Source organism: Aquarana catesbeiana, linkage group LG07 (assembly GCF_042186555.1).
Source record: "Aquarana catesbeiana isolate 2022-GZ linkage group LG07, ASM4218655v1, whole genome shotgun sequence".
Taxonomy (NCBI): domain Eukaryota; kingdom Metazoa; phylum Chordata; class Amphibia; order Anura; family Ranidae; genus Aquarana; species Aquarana catesbeiana.
In genome coordinates, this window is record NC_133330.1 from 206,767,120 (window position 1) to 206,782,365 (window position 15,246).

Consider the following 15,246-nt stretch of genomic DNA (forward strand, 5'->3'; position numbering starts at 1 on the left):
GGTACTGTTACCTCTTATGTGAATGAGCAGCAGAAATCATGTGATTTTGCACGCATTTCAAAAAGGCATAAAAAAATTTCAATTTAACCATTCAATGTTCATGGCACCCCAAAAATGGCAAGCATGACCCGTGTTTTTGAGTTGTTATATTCTGTTCTTAGGTTCAAAAAAGCTGCTGCCTCCCCTGAGGTGCTTTAATTAAAGCTCCAATATAAGGAATTGTGTGTGTAACAGGGTGAATGGCACTGCCTATCACCTGAAGAGTGATCCTCTCCAATGAATCACTCCTCCAAGTGAGTGCACAATAGGTAGGTATTTAGTTGCTGTTGATAGCATGTCCCATCACCTGAAGGGAGACTCCCCACAGTGAGTCACTCCTCCTAGGTGAGTATGCAAATGAGTAACTGGTGCCTATTCCGTCACCTAAAAGGTGATTACCCAATGGGTCACTTTTACAAGAGAAATTTAAAGGTGTGTGTTTAAAGTGATTGTAAAGGATCGTTTTTTTTTTTTTTTAAATAACAGACATATCATACTTACCTCCACTGTGCAGCTCGTTTTGCACAGAGTGGCCCCAAACATCCTCTTCTGGGGTCCCCCGGTGGCTCTCGCGGCTCCTCCCCGCATCAGATAACCCCATAGGAGAAGCTCTCTCCTGAGGGGGTTACCTTGCGGGCGCACTCCTGACAGAGGCGTCACCAGCCTGGGATAACAGGGGGCCCTGACCCCCCAACATCATACTGAGCGCCCCATGTGCCCCCCCAACAGGGCCGGACTGGCCGCTTTGGATCTAAGCAGATGCGTGGCTGCATGGCAGCACTGCGTCCCCTCCCCTCCCTCCTTCCACTCACAAGCACAGCGGGAGACCGCTGTGTCACGGAGCTGTGAACTCATGTTCTGCCACGTTAAGACAAAAGTCCCACCCTCCTCCTAGACCATCTCGTGTGATAGACGCAGTGTTCTGTCTAACACAGGGGCTGGTCTAGGAGGAGGGCGGGACTTTTGTCATAACGCAGCAGAACATGATTTCACAGCTCCATGACACAGCGCTAAGGCTGCAACGATGGTGAGGCTGTCATGAGGGCACAGAGGCTACAATGAGCGCACAGAGAGGCTGCAATGATGGCACAGTAAGGTGGCAATGATGGGCACAGTAGGGCAGCAATGATGGGCATGGTGAGGCTGCACTGAGGGCATGGTAAGGCAACAATGATGGGCACGGTGAGGCTGCAATGAGGGCACAGTAAGGCTGCAATGAGATGGGCACAGTAAGGCGGCAATGATGGGCACAGTGAGGCTGTAATGATGGGCATGTGAAGCTGCAATGATGGGCACAGTAAGGCTTCAACGATGGTGAGGCTGCAATGAGGGCATGGTAAGGCGGCAATGATGGGCACAGTAAGGCTGCAATGAGGGAACATTAAGACGGCAATGATGGGCACAGTAGGGCGGCAATGATGAGCACAGTGAGGCTGCAATGATGGGCACGGTGAGGCTGCATTGATGGGCACGGTAAGGCTGCAATGAGGGCACGGTAAGGCAGCAATGATGGGCACAGTAAGGCTGCAATGAGGGCACAGTAAGGCGGCAATGATGGGCACAGTAGGGCGGCAATGATGGGCACAGTGAGGCTGCAATGATGGGCATGATGAGGCTGCAATGATGAGCATGGTAAGGCGGCAATGATGGGCACAGTAAAGCTGCAATGAGGGCACGGTGAGGTTGCAATGAGGGCACAGTAAGGCTGCAATGAGATGGGCATGGTGAGGCTGCAATGAGGGCACAGTAAGGCGCCAATGATGGGCACAGTGAGGCAGCAATGATGGCCATGTGAAGCTGCAATGATGGGCACAATAATGCCCCGTACACACGGTTGGATTTTACGATGGAAAATGTCCGATCGGAGCGTGTTGTCGGAAATTACGACCGTGTGTGGGCTCCATCGGACATTTTCCATCGGATTTTCGGACACACAAAGTTGGAGAGCAGGAGATTTTCCAACAACAAAATCCGATTGCGTCAATTCCGACCGTGTGTGGCCTGTTCCGACGCACAAAGTGCCACACATGCTCAGAAGAAATTCTGACACGGAACAGCTCGGTCTGGTAAACTTAGCGCTCGCAATGGATACAGCACTTTCGTCACGCTGCAATGTTAAAAATGGTTTAATACAGCGCACTCTCTTCTTCTTTATAATGTGACAAGAATGAAGTAGTTTTGCTGCTCACATCTGACAGAATGTTTTTTATTTAATTTATTTTTTTTGTTTTTTAAGCCATTTTTGGTTTAGATTTTATGTTTGTATTTTTTCCAAGGCTGATCTTTGTTTAATGTTGTTTTTAGTTTTGACTCCAGAATATTTTTGTGTGTGTTTTGTGTGTCAAGTTACCACAACACCATTGATATCTTTTATTATTTAATCTCAAGGAGATTGTTTGTTGTTGGTTTCCCTTGTTAATTTCACATTGTATTTTTGAAATGTACCTGAATCCTCACCAACAAACTGTCCTTTTTGAAGTAAAACACACATAGGCAAGTATAATTCCAACAAAAATTCCTTTATTAAGGGCTCAGAACCAAACAAATAGGGAGGCAACACTGGATTAACATGAGAAATTAGCGAAGCCTGGGACCCCCAGGGCAGACATCAATTCTTGAACATCAAAATTGGTGGCCTGAGGAGTCCATATGTAAGGGAGGGCAGTCTGGTCCAGAATTCACAGAGATCCAGAAAGCAGCAGATGACATCTGTGTCCCCAGGCTGTGGTACCACAAGAGGCTGCATCTTTTGGCCGACCAGACTGGATCCAGGGTCACTTTCTGGTCTTCCTTCCACGCTTCATTCCGGGCTGTGGCTGTACTGTTGGAGATGTGGCAGGAGGAGGAGTAGGACCTGGAGGAGGAGGAGGACTAGGAGGACCTGGAGGAGAAGGAGGAGGAGGACCTGCAGGAGGAGGAGGAGGACCATCTGTGAGTTCGCAAAGGTGTGTCTCAGATGTAATTTGGCCCCTCATACCTTTGTTAAGAGCCTCCAATATGAGCGACTCACACATGAGTTGTTGTTGTCTAGTCTATTCCCCGCCCATTTTCGTTCGGCGCAGTGGGTGCAGAGCACATGGTGGAGTCAATGCAGGTGCGTGCTAATTATAGCAACGAGGAGGAGGAGGAAAGCCCGGATCCGGACACGTCCCGATCCAGAAGGAGACGATTTAAAGCCACAAATATGTCCTTGTCTCAGCGCTACAACACTTTTGTGGTGATGTAATTGCTGTTTTCGTAAAAAATGGTGGTTATTTCCTAAGGGCAAATCCTCTTTGCACTACAAGAGCATTTTCATTGCAGTTTCAAGAGCACTTGTAGTATAAAAAGTGTATATGCCTTTAGTAAATAACAGCCAACAGTGCTTTGTATAAGGTTACACAATCACGCCATTTTCAGGACTCCACACATTGCTGTCAGGGTCAGCTAAAACAAACACAAAAGCAGTAAATGTCCACAAAGAATTTTTTTTTTATTGGAAAAAGGCTTCACAAATTTGAAGGCATATTGATGGCCCCCCTACCCGCAAAGAACTCCAGGTATCGTAACCGGACATCACGGGCACTCAGGGAGGGCAAGCCAGGAGTGTTTTCAGTGTTTCAGGTATCACTTCGGCCTCAGGCCCAACTGAGCCAGCATAGTTGGCCGAATGTTTCCTTAAAAAGTTATGGAGAATACAGCACGCCAGTATAATATGATTCAGTTTATACTCCGCCATATGGATAGGTGTCAGAAATAGGCGGAACCGGCTGGCCAAGATTCCAAATGTGTTCTCCACCACTCTTCGGGCTCTGGCCAGCCGGTAATTAAAAACCCTCTGTTCCGGGGTGAGGGTCCTCATCGGGAATGGCCGCATCAGGTGGTCCCCCAGCGCAATCGCTTCATCAGCAACGAACATGAATGGGAGTCCTTCCACATTGTCCTCTGGAGCTGCCATTCTGGAGACGCCTGTAGAACTCCGTCTGGGCGATGACTCCACCATCGGATATCCGGCCATTCTTCCCCACGTCCACATACAAGAAGTCATAATTAGCCGACACCACCACCAACATCACAATACTATTGAACCCCTTATAGTGGAAATAGTATGACCCCGAGTTGGGTGGTGGGATGATGTGGACATGTTTCAATTGCCCCTCCGCAGTTAGGAAAGTCCCACCGCTGGGCAAAGTGGGAGGCCACAGTCTGCCATTCCTGTGGCGTGGAAGGAAACTGTTGAGGAAAAAAAAAATTAATATTTTTGCTCAGAAACATGGCAAGCAGATTAGGCACAAACATTCTGGGGCAACCTCCAGATAGCATTTATTAGGGGGAATTTAACAACACCATATATAAGGCACACCTATCATATCCCCCCCCCCCCTCATGGGCCATTTCGAACATTATGGGGGGGTGGAAATCTTGGACAGGTAACCCTCTTCACTTCATTGAGAGATGAATGCCTAAATACAGGGTATTACTTGGAACAGCCCCTCCTTAGTTACACTATTGGCAGCCCACTGGACAGGTAAGAAGTGTCTGAATACAAAGATATAAATACACATTGTACACATTTGAGCACATTTGAACATTCTGCTATTACCTGACTCAAGATAATAATAGGATCTTAAAAATTCAAACAGTACCATTTGAAAGTATACAGGCAGGCCCTTGCACTACATGCTTTGGGGAATTCATCCATAAATCAGAGCACAAAAGAGATGGGTATAGTGTCTATGGGTTTGGCAAAGTCAGCAGATAGATGATTGAGGATAGATAGAGAATTGGGATCAGCTGACTTAGCAGTTGGGGGAGGGAGGGTTACTAAAAATGATTTGGGGACACCACAAAAAATAAGCCTCTGCCACTCTGCCTGAATTTAAAGCTAAAATAAAATTTCCAAACATTTTAGGGGGTGTTTGGGGTAAAGCACTACTATGGAGCTGATAAAATACACTGTTTTAAGTGACTACATGCGGTGAATATAGGGCCAGGAGAGAACATGCTGGGGAGGTTAGTGAAGGACAATCTGTATGAAGGACCTAAAAAATTAATTACTTAAAAAACCAGCATGCATGAGGACAAAGAGGACATTCACAGCATATTCCAATCATGGTAATTAGGGAATGAGGAAAGAAATACAATATATTAGCACACATTAAATACAATGAAATGTGATATTAAAGGATAAAAATCTTACCTTCATATACTCCTTCTGCAGGACCTGTATGATGGCAGAACAAGTCTCTGGGATAATGATACCCAGAGCCTGGGGGGAGATGCCTGTCGAGAACTTCAAGTCCTGCAGACTTCTCCCTGTCGCCAAATACCACAGGGTAGCGACGAGGCTTTGCTCCGGAGTGATGGCTTGCCTCATGCAGGTATCCTGCCTGCTAATATAAGGGGTCAGCGAAGCCAACAAACGGTGAAACACGGGGTCCGTCATCCTGAGAAAGTTCCTGAAATCATCAGGATTATTCTCATGGATCTCACGGAGCAAAGGCATATGAGAGAACTGGTCACGCTGAAGCAACCAATTCTTGGTCCATGAACTCCTCCCCACCCTGTTCATGGACTGGACTTGTGTCAAGGTCAGGACCCCAACACCAAGCCCCCGCACAGCACGAACTCTACGAGGAGTACGCATACGCAACATGGCTAGAAAACGATCGGCTGCTCAGAACGAAGTAACAGAATGCACTGAAGAACAGCAAGGCCTATGAAGAGCGACCTGAAAAACAGTAACGAACGAACAAGAATACAATGACTATAAGTCACGCGGAACTTGCTTGCACGCACTGAAGAGCAGATACAAACCCACAAGCACAAACTGAACGGCAGAAAACGATCTGAAAACCACGAGTCTGAAAAAGCGCAAATCGTCTCTCACCAAACTTTTACTAACACGAGATTAGCAAAAGGAGCCCAAAGGGTGCCACGCTTGGTTCTGAACTGGCCTTTTCTAGTCTCGTCGTACGTGCTTGACGTCACCGCGTTCTTGGCGATCGGAAATTCCGACAACTTTGTGCGACCGTGTGTACGCAAAACAAGTTTGAGCCAACATCCGTCGGAAAAAATCCTAGGATTTTGTTGTCGGAATGTCCGAACAAAGTCCGACCGTGTGTACAGGGCATTAGCCTGCAACAATTGTGAGGCTGCAATGAGGGCACGGTAAGGCGGAAATGATGGGCACAGTAAGGCTGCAATGAGGGCACAGTAAGGTGGCAATGATGGGCACAGTAGGTCGGCAATGATGGGCCCTGTGAGACTGCAATGATGGGCACGGTGAGGCTGCAATGATGGGCACAGTAAGGCTGCAATGAGGGCACAGTAAGTCGGCAATGATGGGCACAGTGAGGCTGCAATGAGGGCACAGTAAGGCAGCAATGAGATGGGCATGGTGAGGCTGCAATGAGGGCACAGTAAGGCGGCAATGATCGGCATGGTGAGGCTGCAATGCTTTGTCCGTGCTGCAGCCCCTCCCTCTTCCCCTCCCACCTGCCACATTTTGATTACAGTTCCAGGAAGAAGAAGCCTGAATCAATCCTCAGCTTGCCAGCACCCATGTGAGTTTTTTTTCTTTATGTTTACTTCAGGGAGGGGGAGAAGGAGGTTCTGCAGCAGCAGGGACAGTCAGAGATTCATGCTTTTAGTGCAGGTGATGGAGGAAGATGGGAACAGGACTCTTATCTATTCATGTTGTCATGTATTTACTCTGGCACTACCACCCTAACCTGACACTATTACCTAACCTGGCATTACCACCCTAACCTGACACTACCACCCTAATATTACCTAACCTGGCACTACCACCCTACCTGGCACTATCACTTAACCTGGCACTACCACCTAACCTGGCACTGCCACTACCACCTAACCTGGCACTATTGTATATCACCTAAACTGGCACTACCACTTAACTTGGCACTATTGTATATCACCTAACCTGGCACTACCACCTAGCCTGCCACTACCACCTAACCTGGCACTATTGTATATCACCCTAACCTGACACTATATCACCCCAATCTGCCAGTATACTACCCTAACATCACTTGACGTCAACGTAAGGTGCGCTGCCTGTCTGCCTGGGGGAGGGATGCCAGATATAGGATCCGCCCCAGGTACCAATTTTGAAAACCATTTATAATTTTCCTTCCAATTCACAATTATGTGCCACTTTGTGTTGGTCTATCACATAAAATCTCAATAAAATACATTTACGTTTTTGGTTGTAACATGACAAAATGTAGGAAATTTCAAGGGGTGTGAATACTTTTTCAAGGCACTGTATGTGTGTGTGTGTGTGTATATATATATATATATATATATATATATATAAATTTTTTTTTATAGTTGGCCCCCTACTTTTGTCCCTGTTCCCCCATGTGCCCCCCCCCGAATATGAAAGCTAGAGACGCCACGGACTCCTGAGTCCAGCATTTGCATCCAGACACGAATGCTGGACTTGGCCCCACCCCCAGGCACCCGCGTCATTGGATTTGATTGACAGCAGTGGGAGCCAATGGCTGCGCTGCTATCAATCTATCCAATCAAGAGCCAGGACCCCTTGGAGAGAGGGACAGCGCGTCCACGCCGAACAGGTGAAGGGGCTCAGGTAAGTAAAATGGGGGGGCTGGGGGGCCGGTGGCTGCCAGTTTTTTTTTCACCTTAATGCATAGGATTCATTAAGGTGAAAAAACACAAGGGTTTACAATCCCTTTAACCTGTGACCTATATTGCGTTATGTGCTAGTATAGCTCTATTCTTTGTGCTTTTGGAAGCTTTATATCCAACACCTACTTCTGAAGTATTTGTGCAAAAAGTGATGCTAATCTCATCAAATCATCTAGTACAGGCAATATTCATTCCTAAAAAAAAAAAAAAACATACTTGTGCAAATACATGTATAATAAATTCATGGTGAATTAATTATGGTATTAAAAAAAGATTAGCTAAAGCAGAGTCCAGTGGGAAAAAGTATATAAAAAAAGAGATAAAGAAAAAAAAATAATAAAAAAAATAAATAAATAAGTAAAAAAATATAATAGATGGAAAATGATTATTGAAAAATAACAATGAGGTCCAGTCTTAAATGGTGCAAAAAAATGAAAATTAAAAGGTGACGTTTGCTTGTCCAAACTGATTCGTGCTTGGATTTATCCAACAGTGTGCAGAGAATCAAGTGAATTCTGTGCTCCCCTTCAATTCCCCACTCACCAGATTCTAACACCCCAGCAGGGGTAAGACACGTATGCTGAGTATACTGGCTGTATCCGGAATGGGCACCTCCACCTTTGCTCGATGGGCACTGGGGTATTCTGATCCCTCAATCCCCTCCTGGGGTGGGTCTCTCTCGCTGTAATGCTCGCTTCTTCCGTGGCAAAAACACAGGGTATCCTCATAAACCAAACAAATGGGAATTCATAGTGTAAATCCGGTTGGCTGTTTATTAAAAAGTAATGTTTTAAAGTTTAAAAACATATTAATATCCAAAAAAACCTGACTCAGTCAAGTAAAAAGCTAGCGTACCTTGGTTGCAAAACATGAGCTCCCAATTGGCGTGCGTTCCACAGGATGCAACTCTGCAACCAGAATGACATAAGTGCGTACCTTGGTGCGCCTTACGTCCATTATAGTGAACGGTCTGCAAGTTACACCTTCTATGAGCATGTTTTAAAGTATGGAGATTCATGTATTTACAGTCTGGAATTGTATACCGCATAGCGCACCTGTGTATAATTGTGCTAAATACATCCCCGTGAATTCTGGAGGAAAGTTTGTCTGGCCAATTGTATTATGTTGGCTTTGCCCCATTGGAGCCTACTTATTTGCAAGCTATGCGTCCCCGGTGGCCAGACATGGAATTACTCTCTGCAAACTCGCTCTTCATTACAAATCAGATATTACCCAGTAAAATTGAAACATAAAAGTATAAATAATATATAAAAAAAGTATATAGATATAATAATGAACATTATTCTATTAAACTGAGAGTTCTAAAATTGGATGTGCGATATTCAGAGAAAACAGTATATCATTAGATGTGAGACTATTAGTCTTTATATAATAATTTTTTAGCCCAATTTTATCCTTGCAAGATATTAAACTGTATATGTACTGGAGTATATATATTGGACCCTTCTTTATTTCAATTGAATGGTCTTCTATATTTTTCATCTACCCTAATTGCGCAATGTATTTTCCTAACCTTCAAACCTTTATTATTAGGATATATTCTATAATATTTTAGGGTCACCCCTACCTCAAACATTTGGTTCCTGTGTGGATTGGTCACCCCTACCCTGGCTTATTATTTCCTAAGTAGGACAATCACTGGCTACAACTTATCATCTGGAAAAAAAGAAGAGGACTATGTTCAAAAGTTGAATATGAAACAGTGTATATCTAACTTTTTAACACAGTCCTCTTTTTTTCCAGATGATAAGTTGTAGCCAGTGATTATCTGATTTGTAATGAAGAGCGAGTTGATGAAATGACAAAACATGTAAGGCAAGGCTTGGTACACACGTAATTTCTGGTTGCAGAGTTCCAGCCCGTGGAACGCACGCCGTTCCGGAGCTCATGTTTTGCAACCAAGGCACGCTAGCTTTGTACTTGACAGAGTCAGGTTTTTTTGGATATTAATTTGTTTTTAAACTTTAAAATATAACTTTTTAATAAACAGCCATCCAGATTTACACTATGAGTTCTCGTTTGTTTGGTTTATGAGGATACCCTGTGTTTTTGATGAAAGTAGCCAGCATTACAGCGAGAGAGACCCACCCCAGGAGGGGGTTGAGGGATCAGAATACCCCAGTGCCCTTTCAGCTAAGGTGGAGGTGCCCGTTACGGATACAGCCAGTATACTCAGTATCTGTGTCTTACCCCTGCAGAGGTGTTAAAATCTGGTGAGCGGGAAACTGAAGGGGAGCACGGAAGTCACTCAATTCTCTGCACACTAGTGGATAAATCCAGGCACGAGTCACCTCGGACAAGCACAAGTCACCTTTTGATTTGCTATTTTTTTGCACCATTTAAGACTGGACTTTATTGTTATTTTTCAATAATCATTTTCCATTTATTATATATTTTTTATTTTTTTATCTTTGTATTTTTGTTTTATTATTTTTTATTCTTTATCTCTTTTTTGATATACTTCCACTGGACTTTGCTTTAGCATCACTTTTTGCACAGACACTTCAGAAGTAGGTGTTGGATATAAAGCTTGAAGAATAGAGCTATACTAGCACATTACCCAATATAGGTCACAGGTTAAACACACACCTTTAAATTTCTCTTGTAAAAGTGACCCGTTGGGTAATCACCTGGCAGGAGTGACTCACTGTGGGGAGTCGCCCTTCAGGTGACGGGACATGCTTTTAACAGCAACTAAATACCTACCTATTGTGCACTCACTTGGAGGACTGATTCATTGGAGGATCACTCGTCAGGTGATTGGCAGTGCCATTCACCCTGTTACACACACAATGAACCATGTTTTTGTATGTGGAAAAAATTTACAGCAATAAAAAGGACGACAACACAAAAAAAAATAAGCATATGTACAAAACGTCTGATGTTGTGCCATGTAGTGTGAATGGGGTCTGTAAGGTAGTTTTAGAGTTATAAAGGGCCACCTCCGATATATCTCTAACCTCCAGAGACTGCTATAAAGAGGAAAATGTTATACTTACCTGACGGTAATTTTCCTTTCCTGATGCAAAGCATGACAGCATATAGGTCCCTTCCAAAAGGGCTTCGCAGTGGTACTAAGTTACGAGAATGTGGCCTGCAGGGAGGAGATTTACTGATATAGTATAACTGGTCCTGGAATAGGGCAGCGGGCGGAGCCTACCCATACGTGTATGCTGTCATGCTGTGTCAGGAAAGAACTCTGTGGGAAGCTACTGCACAAACAAGATCAAAATCACATGATTAGTTCCAAAAAGTTAAATAAAATGTTCTCAAAAGCTTTGCAATTGCAATTTGTTTACCCTCTGCATTGTATGCCACATAGGGTATTGCAATAACAAAGTTACAAAAGCAGTGTTACATGTAACAAAATCATAAAAGTCTAACTATACAGATATACAATACATTTAAAACACGGCCATTTAAAAATGTATTTTTTTCACACATAGCCATTAAATCTTTTTAGATCTGTGAACTTGTTGTTCTTCCACAAGGGGATAGCTATCATACTCAGAACTAAAATGTTTTTTTAAAATTACTGTTCTCTAAAAAACAGTGGATGTCCAGGAGATATTTTCCCAGAGAACCCTTTTATTTTATTACATGCTGGCACTTTTGAAATATATATTTTATATTCTTAAAGAGTCAAACGCCATAATAGAGAATATTAGTACTTACTATGTTTCATTTATTAACATGTGTGTCACTTTCAGGTTCTATAAATAAATAATAGACAGCACTTGCTCCACCTAATGTAGTGCTAAATACCAGTGCTATAATCTTCTGTATTTACAGTATAACCAAACAGTATCAATAACATAAACAAACTTACTGTATGCTTGTGGCTCAATCAATAAATTAAATCAATGAATGGTGAAAAACTGGCATATAAAGTGCATACATTAATAACTAAATTCCAATCTATGCAGTGAATTTATCCGATGTTCAGTAAAAAATTATGCAAACTTTAAAGTGCCACTAATAGTCCATAAAATGATGGCTGTGCAAAACAAAGTCTTTTCTTTAAAAAAAGTGCTGTTGTGCTCCATACTCCACTGTACAGTAGACTTCTGCACAATGGAAAATTTTTTGTTTAGTTTCGGTTCGTTCTCATTCATAAAATACATAATTTTGTTCTGTTATATTCGTTATGTTACGTTAATTCGTTTTCGGATAATTCGTTATTTCTGTAGAGTGTTGATATTCGTTATTCTGAATCTCGAATCATGTCAAAATCATTAGTTATATCCGCAATAATTTCTTTCGTATTAATTTAAATTTTATATTTATGTATGTACAGTGGGGACGGAAAGTATTCAGACCCCCTTAAATTTTTCACTCTTTGTTATATTGCAGCCATTTGCTAAAATCATTTAAGTTCATTTTTTTCCTCATTAATGTACACACAGCACCCCATATTGACAGAAAAACACAGAATTGTTGACATTTTTGAAGATTTATTGAAAAAGAAAAACTGAAATATCACATGGTCCTAAGTATTCAGACCCTTTGCTCAGTATTTAGTAGAAGTACCCCTTTGATCTAATACAGCCATGAGTCTTTTTGGGAAAGATGCGACAAGTTTTTCACACCTGGATTTGGGGATCCTCTGCCATTCCTCCTTGCAGATCCTCTCCAGTTCTGTCAGGTTGGATGGTAAACATTGATGGACAGCCATTTTTAGGTCTCTCCAGAGATGCTCAATTGAGTTTAAGTCAGGGCTCTGGCTGGGCCATTCAAGAACAGTCATGGAGTTGTTGTGAAGCCACTCCTTCCTTATTTTAGCTGTGTGCTTAGGGTCGTTGTCTTGTTGGAAGGTAAACCTTCGGCCCAGTCTGAGGTCCCAAGCACTCTGGAGAAGTTTTTCATCCAGGATATCCCTGTACTTGACCGCATTCATCTTTCCCTCGATTTCAACCAGTCGTTCCTGTCCCTGCAGCTGAAAAACACCCCCACTGCATGATGCTGCCACCACCATGCTTCACTGTTGGGACTGTATTGGACAGGTGATGAGCAGTGCCTGGTTTTCTCCACACATACCGCTTAGAATTAAGGCCAAAAAGTTCTATCTTGGTCTCATCAGACCAGAGAATCTTATTTCTCACCATCTTGGAATCCTTCAGGTGTTTTTTACTAAACTCCATGCGGGCTTTCATGTGTCTTGCACTGAGGAGAGGCTTCCGTTGGGCCACTCTTCCATAATGCCCCGACTGCTGGAGGGCTGCAGTGATGGTTGACTTTCTACAACTTTCTCCCATCTCCTGACTGCATCTCTGGAGCTCAGCCACAGTGATCTTTGGGTTCTTCACCTCTCTCGCTCCTTTACCTCTCTCACCAAGGCTCTTCTCCCCCGATAGCTTAGTTTGGCCGGATGGCCAGCTCTAGGAAGGGTTCTGGTCGTCCAAAAAGTCTTCCATTTAAGGATTATGGAGGTCACTGTGCTCTTAGGAAGAGTGCAACAGAATTTTTTTGTAACCTTGGCCAGATCTGTGCCTTGCCACAATTCTGTCTCTGAGCTCTTCAGGCAGTTCCTTTGACCTCATGATTCTCATTTGCTCTGACATGCACTGTGAGTTGTAAGGTCTTATATAGACAAGTGTGTGGCTTTCCTAATCAAGTCCAATCAGTATAATCAAACACAGCTGGACTCAAATGAAGGTATAGAACCATCTCAAGGATGATCAGAAGAAATAGACAGCACCTGAGTTAAATAAAGGAGTGTCACAGCAAAGGGTCTAAATACTTAGGACCATGTGATGTTTCAGTTTTTCTTTTTTAACCACTTTGCGCCCGCGCTATACCCAAAAGATAGCCACAGCGTGTTGCTCAATTGAGATGCATCCAAATGTCCGAAAGTTGCAAAATTCAGCCGAATTTCAATTAGTTACAAGACGAATTGCACATGCCTACTCCAATGATATCTGTGCATCCACCTTGTGGGGGACTATGAGTATTCTGCACTCACCAGATATGTTGGACTCCTTTACCAAATAGCAAAGGGGAGTCGGTTGTGCTTGTAGGTCTTAGGGGGACCTATCCCACTACGTTGTCTTCTGGTCACTCCCGCTGGTGTGGGTTACCTCTGATGGTGCCTCCAGAGCTCCAGGGCCAAATAATGCAGGTGTGCAATGTATGGAGAGAAAAAATCCTCATAGTATTAAATCCTCAAATGTTTTATTATGAGTTGACATCATACATGGTAAGAATCCATAAAAATATTTTTACTATAAACAGACTGAACGTTACACTAAGCATAAAAAATGGCTCATATGGAGTGCGCATGCACGGCAGCTCCAAGATGGCCACCGGCTGCTGAAGCTCCGCTCCACCACAGCCCTGCTTTAGCCTCAGGAGCGGATAGAGCGCCCGATCCAGCGACACATATTCTCCATCTGCTGGGGGATTCATCAAGGAACATCCCGATGTCAGTTGGGAATGTCAGAAGGAGCCTGACAAGCCAGATGATGGCAGCAGTGGGCCCGGTCAGCTATGCCAAGATGGCGGCCGCCCCATGAGGCCCTCACATAACAGAGTCAGAGAAGGACTCTATTGCCGATCAGGATCTGTTACCAGCTCCATCTCCTGGTACTGTAACCCAGCTACAGCCCCAGATCACATCCCCTGCCTCCACGGAATCCCTGCTTTCCAGGATGAACTCAGGGCTCCCTTCCACTCCCATGTTGGATCCTCACACAGGATTGCTGCTTTCTGTCAGTGAAGCACAGGAAGCAACACCCATTCCCACAGACTTTCCCTCTATGATGGAAGCCTTTGCACGCATGTTATCCAAAAGTTTGGCACAGAACGCAGCGCAGATAACGTCTTCTATCCATGCTGACCTGCAACAAATTGGAATGAGAATTGACATTATTGAGAAAAAAGCTGATCAGGCAGGGGCCCGGATCAACCAAAACTCTGCAAGGCTTCAAGAGGTTCAGGATCAGCTTGAAACTGCCTGGGCAAAAATAGACAACCTTGAAAATAGGTCCAGATGCTACAATTTCAGGGTCCGGGGGGTCCCTGTAAAAGAAGTGCATACAGCTATCAAAACCCTCGTAAAAGACCTTATCCCTGGGATTGCAGAACACCGCCTTGAATTGGACAGGGCTCATAGAGCTCTACAACCTCCCCGCGCTGATGGCCTACCACGGGACATAATAGTGAAACCCCACTACTTCACCGTTAAGGAAGAGGTGATGAAGAAAGCCAGGTATGCAGACAACTTAACACTGATGGGACATAAAATCCAGATCTTTGCAGATTTATCCCCCTATACGGTGCAGAAAAGAAGGGCCCTAAAACCACTACTTCAATTGTTGCTGGACAGGGAAATTGTTTATAGGTGGTCCTTCTCACTGAGACTGAACTTCTCTTTCAAAAATAGAAATTACACCTTCTCAACTTTTGCTGAAGGGGAACGTCTTCTACAACAGCTGGGCTTGATCCCATTGGAGCCGATGTCCACGCAAGCAGGCAGGGGGACATCATCATCTTCCACGAAAAGGCCTCCACCAGCTAGCCCGCTGCAACCCT